We start from the raw sequence: 9,550 nt of genomic DNA, 5'->3' as shown, positions 1-9,550 counted from the left end.
CTTGTAACTAAGACACACGTTCCTATTTCTAGAACATACAATATCTGTCTATCACACCATGTTCTTACATCAACGTACATTTGTTCTGAAGAACTAAATTGTTATTCGTTTTTCTTGTCGGCTTGACTTAACATGGCACAGAGAAAGAGGAAGCAAGACAGAACGACAGGGAAAGGGAAGCGAAACAATCCTGCAGATTCTGCTGGTACTGATGGTGCAATAGAAGGTCAAAGTCTAGCGGAAAATTGTACCGACATGGTATCCCATGCTACACGAGCTGCAGAACAAGCCAAACAGAAACAAATAGCTGCCACCAAACAAGTAGAGACAGCCCTAGTTGTTGCAACACCTTCCACAGTACCACCAGCTCCACGATTTACTCGTTCGTCAACTCAGCTAGCAGCACGTTCCCAAGCTCCCTTGCCACCTGACACTACTTCCGAAGCACTCTTGACACAAGATGAGTTGGCAAGATCAGATGAACTTTGTGAGCTTCAACAGCAGGAACGTAGTTGCTGGAGTCAGGTTACAGTTGCAAGCTTCTTTATATGTAGTCTCACAGTTTGATGTACACTAACACTTCCTATGTTTGTTGTTGGACTAGCACCTAGGCGCAAGAGGAAACAAACATTAGGGATAATGCTCGATACGTTAAATAAATCTAGAGGAGGAAGAATGGAGATCCATTTTGAGGCAGGTTTAAAAAGGCAATGTGATGCTACAGGGTCAGCCAAGTTAGTATCAGAGGCAACGGTTGCTGTTAGGTGTCATGTACGTATCCTCCCAACATGGATTCAGTACAGGAATGACAAAGACGAAACCCAGTTCAACACCTTCCTCGATCATTTATCTGTAAGTATGGTTGTCGGTGTCAAAACCGGCGGATCTCGGTTAGGGGGTCCCGAACTGTGCTTCTAAGGCAGATGGTAACAGGAGGCAGGGGACACGATATTTTACCCAGGTTCGGGCCATCTTGATGGAGGTAAAACCCTACGTCCTGCTTGATTAATATTGATGATATGGGTAGTACAAGAGTAGATCTACCACGAGATCGGAGAGGCTAAACCCTAGAAGCTAGCCTATGGTATGATTGTATGTTGTCCTACGGACTAAAACCCTCTGGTTTATATAGACACCGGAAAGGGCTAGGGTACACAAGGTCGGTTACAAAGGAGGAGATATACATATCCGTATTGCCTAGCTTGCCTTCCACGCCAAGTAGAGTCCCATCCGGACACGAGACGAAGTCTTCAATCTTGTATCTTCATAGTCCAACAGTCCGGCGAAAGGATATAGCTCGTCTATCCGGAGACCCCCTAATCCAGGACTCCCTCAGTAGCCCCTGAACCAGGATTCAGTGACGATGAGTCCGGCGCGCAGTATTGTCTTCGGCATTGCAAGGCGGGTTCCTCCTCCACATACACCACAGAAAAATTTGAATACAAGGATAGTGTCCGACCCTACAGAATAAGTTCCACATACCATCGCAGAGAGAATAATATTTCCACAAATCTAATCTGCTAACACGTTTTGGCAATATGACATTATGCCATGGCCGGTAATTATTCGAACCGTTTCCGTTAACTAGCCCCGCACATAACGCGAGGCGGTTTCTTGACACGTCTTGTCAAAGCAGAGATCGTGTTCCCCTTATTACGGGATTCTCATCAATACGGGCGTGGGTAACCCAACCACGCCATCGATTACGGCGCTTGGGGGATAAGCGAGTTTTACCAGGCTAGTGGGGACGCATAGTTTCATCCGCCCATATAAAGGGATAAGGATTCACCTTTTCATCCACCCCTTCTTCCTCCTTTGCTCATCCATTTTCGCACACTCGAGCTCCAGCGCCCAAGTCCGCACTTCCCACCTCAACCCTCTCCAACCATGTCCGGAGCAGGAGGCAGGTGGATGGTCTCCTCCGTTACGGAGGGACACATCAAGAAGTTGAGGAGAGCCGGATACCTTCTCGGCGACATCACGCACCGGCTCCCAGATGAGGGGCAACTCATCCCCACCCCCAGGCCCCATGAGAGGGTAGTGTTCCTTACCCATTTCCTCCGCGGACTGGGATTCCCTCTCCACCCATTCGTCCGGGGGCTCATGTTCTACTACGGCCTGGATTTCCACGATCTGGCCCCGAACTTTATCCTCAACATCTCGATGTTTATCCTCGTGTGCGAGGCCTTCCTCCGCATCAAGCCCCACTTCGGCTTATGGCTGAAGACCTTCAATGTCAAGCCGAAGGTAGTGAGCGGCCGCCAGGCAGAGTGCGGAGGCGCCATGGTGGGCAAGATGCCCAACGTCACATGGCTCGAGGGCTCCTTCGTGGAGACCATAAAGGGGTGGCAATCGGGGTGGTTCTACATCACCGAGCCGCGTGACCCTAAATGGGCAGCGACCCCCGAGTTCCGATCTGGCATCCCCATGCGGCTCACCTCCTGGCAAGAGAAGGGCCTGTCCCGGGGTAATTCGGGAGAGCTGACTGGACTCCAAAGATGTATTCAAAACATGGTGAACAAAAAGCTCAAACTCGTCAACGTAGTCCAGGTCATGCTCATCCGCCGGATCCTCCCGTGCCAGCAATGGGCTTTCAACTTGTGGGAGTTAGACCCGGCCCAGCACCGAACTCTGAACAGGCTCTTCGACACAACACATGAGGATGCCTGGAAGGTGCTATTCAAGGGTGCCGAGGTCCCACCTCCCACTATCGAGGATCGCGGATTCAGCGCGAAGCGCCAAGCCAGCGCGGTAAGTTGTTTTACCTCTTACAGCATACTTGTTTTTCATAGTTTGACTCTATGCGGGATCTAAGCTCCTGTACCTTTGACAGGACTGGCAGGAGACGGCCGGACAGATCGACTGTCCGGCTCCACTCCCCCCTCCCCCGCGAAGATGAGGAGGAAGATGAAGATGCTCCCCCTCCAGTCGGGGTAGACAAGAAAAGGAAGGCCGCCCCAACTGGCGAGGCCGAAGGGTCCAAGAAGGGAAGGACTCTCCTTCCGGACTACTCCACCACCGCCGCCGAAGGTGAAAATGAGTGGCTGCTCAGGGACAAGCCCCTGGCGAAGTCGTAAGTATTCGGATACCAGAGTAACTCATAGCATCCCTTTGTCGCACTGCTTCTCCTAACGCCGAACTATGACTATGCAGACCGCCACGAGCCCGTATCGACGTATCGTTGAACGGCTCCCTGGGCTCGTCGGATATGGATAGCGATCCACTTCCGACCGCCACCTCCCCTGGCCCTACGTACAATGCTGAGGTATTGTCTCAAGAGGCACCGGGTCGAGGGGAGACAGTCCCGGAGGCGCCTTAAGGCGACCGTACAGACTCCGGGAGCAGAGGGAGCAAAGCCCCCGAGGGCCCCGAGTTCGGCCCTCAGCCGGACACCGTGCCGGAACCTCTAGTGGTTCCGGACTCGAGCAGGCGGCCTCCTTCCAAGAGTGGAAAGACGCCTGTACTGGTGACCTCTCTCCATCTAGAGGCACCAGACAATCTGCTAGGAGCACTTCGCAGCGCTTCCATCGACGAAGAGCACCACACTATTATGAGTGCGGTTATCGAGAAGGTTCAGTCCGCTAAAAGCGGACTGACTGAAGCCTGTGCCAGCCTTCTAACAGGCTTTGAGGTGAGTATTTAAAATATACGAAAAATATTACCGCATAGATAGTAGCCCCTGATGCTCTGTTCGGTGTTCACAAAGAAAAGCCGAACAAAGGATCAAACAATATCGCAGGAGTCTAATGTAAGTATGTCTATATGCGTATGCAGGTTTCGCTGCTGGCCTCTGCTGCACTGACTGCGGAGGTCACCGTACTGAAGCAGGACCTGAAAGGGTCCAAGGAAGAGCTCAGCCTTGCCAAGAGGCAGCTCAAGAAGAACAAGGGAAAGTAGTACCTAGTCTATGGATATGTATAAAGAGAATGCGATTGCAAAATGACAGGATTATCGTAAATTTGCCAGGGGCCACGAACAAGGTGGCGACCCTGAAGCAAGCGCCATCCGAGGCCGAAGACAAAGCGGCAAGGAGCGCACCGAGTGGGAAAGGCATGAGGCGCGGGTGGGCGAGGTGCAGCAAGAGCTCCAAGCTCTCGTGACGAAGCACGAGGTGTTGGAGCTCGACTCGAAGACTCGAGAGTCCGAGCTTGTCGCGGCCCTTGAGAGCGCAAAGAAAGCCAAGGCCAAAGCCCAAAAGGCGCTCCAGTAGATTGATGCGATGAAGAAGATAGGGGCGGGTAAGGCATTCTATATGCAAAGCAAGCATGTTAAAGTGAATTACCTGTTACTTACCCGGATCCGGAGCTCTCCAGGAGCATTCGCAGATTTGCCCCGCAGCATGTCGGATGCCACAAAATTTTATTGGGCCGAGGAGGGAAGCTCGATGGAGAAGTTGTTCTGGGCCCAGTATACTGGGACCGAACACCCAATACCTATGAGCGACCAGCTAAAGTAGCTAGTCGAGCTACACAAGGCGGGCGAATAGGCCATGAAGGGCTTGATAGTCCGGATGTGGCCTGGCGACGCCCTTCCCAACAGCTACTTCAGCCTGGTGAGGCGGCTTGTGGATGCCTGCCCACGGCTGGAAGTTATCAAGCGGTCCATCTGCATCGAAGGTGCACGACGGGCTTTCGCCCGTGTGAAGGTGCAATGGGCCAAGCTAGACGCCGTGAAGCTGATCAAGGAAGGGCTGCCGCAGGGCAAGGAGCATCGCACCCCCGAAATTTATTATGAGGGTGTCCTGAAGGGTGCTCGTCTTGTAGCGGATGAATGTCCAAAGGATGTAATATTTGAGTAAACTTTCTCGTGTGATCCTGTATGATGAAAAACTTATTTCATATGCGCTATGCAACGCTTGTTTGATTTTAAAATATTACCTTCTGTGTGGCTGTGTATCCAATCTGAGAGATGGCTAGTCCTCGGCTTCTGCCCCCATGCCGCGAGTGCTGGGGTGTTCGGGATAAACCTGAGCACTATTGTTCCCATTTTTGGGTCCTTCGAGGGAGGTGCTCAGCACAGCGAACAAGGCAACCAGACTAATAATGCTTTATCACTCTCACTTAGCCATAGAATTCTATAATTTTAAATTTTGGCGAAGCCCCTAGTATACTGCACGCCTTTAAGCCGGACAGGACTGGTTCCTCGCTCTAAGCGGCATAAGTCTTTAGGGACTCGAAACCTCGCCGAACAGCGACCAGTCTCTCGCCTTATCACGACAGCCAGTTTTAGCTTTCTCTACTGAGGTGCTTAGCCCAGCAAAACCGAGGCACAATCGCAGTAGTTCTCCTAGTGCTACCTTAGCCGATAGAGCGGAACGTAAGGTACCAAAACATAGGAGCCGGGCAAACCCAACATTTGACCAAAGACATGATTCAGAGCTGATGCATATAATGCTATAAGTTCGGGGTGCCGTACTTGTGAAACTGTTCGGACTTCTTACACCATATTGTGGGGTATTTAAGCCCCTGGTGTATTGGCCGTACCAAAATGTACGGTTGCAAGGCGTCATTAATGAACACATATATATAAAAAAAAGGAAGAATGCAATAATAGTCTTAACGCTATGCATTGTTTATTCAAAAAGGTGCGTTAAAGCAGAATGATACAGATAGTACTATGTCACTTCCAAGGGCAAGCTGAGGAATAGTATTAGAGCAAATATTTCACTTGTAATCGTAGTCCACCTGGGAGTTCCGTGGTGTGACATAGCTTTCTGCCTCCTTGGTTGCTGCATCATGTGTTAGGCAGTCATGCTGCCAGACGGGGTTTTCAGAGATTAAAGTCCTGAAAAGAGAAAGATAACAAAGCGGGAAGCCCCTAATGCGGTTTAATCCGCGTCTTGGGGCGTGCCGTAGTTGTGCCCCCTCCCCACCTGTGCCCATGGTATTTTTAATGCATAATTATGTACGCGTGGCACGGATTTTGCCGTTTGGCTGGGACTGGGGTGGGGCTGCATTGCTACGCGAGCTCAGATCGTGCCAGGTGGTCTAGTTGCTGATTACTCCGAGTGCGCTTGAAGGTGTCCGGGTCTTGAAATGCCGAACTGGTGGATTGCCTTGATAGGATGCTTTGCGCTTCTGCTGCGAGGGATGCAGTGTGCTCCTCCGTGCTGAGAGAGCGCTCTATGTTTCCATTAACTGTGATGACCCCTCAAGGTCCTGGCATGTTGAGCTTGAGGTATGCATAATGCGGCACCCCATTGAATCTCGCAAATGCGGTTCGCCCGAGCAGTGCATAATAGCCGCTGCGGAACGGGACTATATCGAAGATTAATTCTTCACTTCGGAAGTTATCTGGGGATCCGAAGACCACTTCCAGTGTAATTGATCCTATGCAATGGGCCTCTACACCTGGAATGACGCCTTTAAAGGTCATTTTTGTGGGTTTGATCCGTGAGGGGTCTATACCCATTTTGCGCACTGTGTCTTGGTAAAGCAGGTTCAGGCTGCTGCCGGCATCCATAAGGACTTGAGTGAGGTGAAATCCTTCAATGATTGGGTCTAGGACCAGTGCGGTAAATCCTCCATGACGGCTACTAGTGGAGTGGTCCCTGCGATCAAAGGTGATGGGACAGGAGGACCATGGGTTGAACTTTGGGGCGACTGGCTCCAACGCATATACGTCCCTAAGCGCACGCGTCCGCTCCCTCTTGGGGATGTGGGTTGCGTATATCATGTTCACCGTCCTCACTTGTGGGGGAACCTCTTCTGTCCTCTGGTGTTCGGCTGTCGAGGCTCCTCCTCGTCATCGCTATGTGGCCCCTTATCCTTGTTTTCGCTAATTAACTTGCCGGCCTGCTTGAACACCCAACAATCCCTGTTGGTGTGATTGGCTAGCTTGTCTGGGGTGCCATGTATTTGACACGAGCGATCGAGTATACAGTCCAAATTGGACGGGCCCGGTGTACATTGTTTGAATGGCTTTTTCCTCTGACCGGGTTTAGAGCCTTTGAATCCGGCATTGACTGCCGTATCCTCAGTATTATCGTTGTTAATGCGGTGCTTATGTTTGTTGCACCGTGACCTGCTATTGCCGTCCTTGGTATCTGAACTACCATGGTTCTTTGATATGGTATTACTGCGAGCCAGCCAGCTGTCTTCTCCCGCACAAAAGCGGGTCATGAGTGTCGTGAGGGCTGCCATAGATTTCGGCTTTTCCTGACCCAGGTGCCGGGCTAGCCACTCGTCGCAGATGTTGTGCTTGAAAGCTGCTAGGGCCTCTGCATCCGGACAGTCGACGATTTGATTTTTCTTTGTTGGGAACCGTGTCCAGAATTGCCTGGCCGATTCCTCTAGCTGCTGAATTATGTGGCTCAAGTCATCGACATCTGGTGGTCGCACATAAGTGCCCTGAAAGTTGTCGAGGAATGCGGCCTCCAGATCTTCCCAACAGCCGATGGACACTGCTGGCAAGCTATTGAGCCAATGCCGAGCGGGTACCTTGAGTTTGAGTGGGAGGTATTTAATGGCATGTAGATCATCACCGCGTGCCATGTGGATATGTAGGAGGAAATCCTCAATCCATACCTCGTCGTATGATTCTATATTTATGGGTTTGAAACCCTCTGGGATTTGATGATCCATTACTTCGTCTGTGAAGCATAAAGGGTGTGCGGCGCCTCTGTACTGGGTATATCGCGACGCAGCTCTAATGAGTCTTGCCCACTGTCACTAGTAGAAAAAGGGTCAAACATGAAGCACATTAGTGCCGGTTTGTAAAAAAACTGGCACTAATGTGATCAATAGTGCCGGTTCGAATGGCTATGCATTAGTGTCGGTTTGTAATGAACCATTAGTACCGGTTCGTGCCACGAACCGGTACTAAAGGGGTGGTGGCAGGCTGGCGTCAGGCCAGGGCCCCACGAGCCCCTTTAGTGACGGTTCGTGACACAAACCGGTACTAAAGGTCTAACCTATAGTACCGGTTTGCGTCACCAACCGGCACTACAGAGTCTTAACCTATAGTTCCGGTTGAAGAGACAAACCGACACTATAGGGCAATTTTCAAACTCTACCCCCCCCCCCCCCCCCCCGTGTATCGCCATTTCAGTTTTCGAAAAATCAAAAGAAAATGACAAAAACTTCAGAAACTAAAATCCTTCGAGAGGTAGTTATATTACTACATCTACTAGTTAGGAAAATTTGAAAACTTAAATTTGGACATGTTTTGCAAAAAGTGTAGGGAAAATGTAAAACGGCTATAACTTTTGCATACGATGTCGGAAAAAACGTATAATATATCAAAAAATTCAGCACGAAAATCCGCATCCGATGGAGACCGCCTACGGCCTGTTTGGAATTTTTTAGAATCCTCAGATTCCAAAAGGAAAAAAAGATATGGTCAAATTTCAGTTTTTTTAAAATTCTTGGTTAAATCTGGTCAAACTACTTATTCAAGAAGTATTAATGTTACTACATAATTATTCAAGAATATTAGTGTTACTAAATAATTATTTCAATTTTTTGAATTTTGGTCAAATCTGGTCAAACTATGGTCAAACTGTGGTCAAACTATGGTCAAACTTATTCAAGAAATATTAGCGTTACTAAATAATTACTGTTTTTTTAGAATAATAGTTTCAAACTCGAACGGTGAAATGTGTGACTTCATGCTCAAGCTAAACTCCTGAGGGTTAATAGGATTAACATCTTACTATTGTCAGGAAGACAACAAGTGCAGACTTGGAAACGAAGGAGAATAGAACCCGAAAGTTAAGCGTGCTTGGGTTGGAGTAGTGAGAGGGATGGGTGACCGGTCGGGAAGTTAGATGATTTGGAATGAGTGATCCAAACTTGAGCAGTTAAGAGAGGTGATTAGAGACTAAATCATCAAATAATTTAGAAAATTAAAAATAAAAAAATCAATTTTTTTCCAAAATTTTCAAAAAAAATTTCAAAAAAAAAACCTTCAGTACCGGTTGGTAACACCAACCGGTACTAAAGGTCCCCCATACCAGGGCGTGAGCTCACGCCACGTGGTGGCACTTTAGCGTCGGTTCATGCCGAACCAGTACTAAAGGGGGGCGCCTTTAGTGCCCACACTTTAGTGCCGGTTCCATAACCGGCACTAAAGGCCCTTACAAACCAGTTTTAAAGCTCCGTTTTCTACTAGTGTGTGCCTAGCCCGGCCGGATTTACTTTTACTGTATCCGGCGTGACGGTTATCGTCTCGCGTGGTGGCGCGCCCTCGTGATCCGTAGATCGATCTTGCATGTTTTGCTTTGTCCTCCAATACGTCTCACAGGTCTGGCGTATTTCCCCATGCCTTTTTATTTGAATGGCGTCGGGGTGCGGGCTGAGCTTTTGGCTGGAGTGCCTCTCTATCGCGGCCGCGGGGTGGCCGATCAGCCGCATCATACGTTTCTTCCTCCAGTCGAGGTAACAACCTGCATTTTGGGTAACTCTTGGAGGGGCGTTCGAGTTTATATTCCTTGACCGCCAGGACTTCAGTCCATCTTTCAGCTAGTAGATCTTGATCAGCTTGAAGCTGCTGCTGCTTTTTCTTAAGGCTATTATCCGTGGCTATAAGTCGGCGCTATAAGTCCAGTCGA

This window comes from Triticum urartu, chromosome 6, assembly GCF_003073215.2.
Source record: "Triticum urartu cultivar G1812 chromosome 6, Tu2.1, whole genome shotgun sequence".
NCBI lineage: Eukaryota > Viridiplantae > Streptophyta > Magnoliopsida > Poales > Poaceae > Triticum > Triticum urartu.
This window is presented reverse-complemented; position numbering follows the sequence as displayed.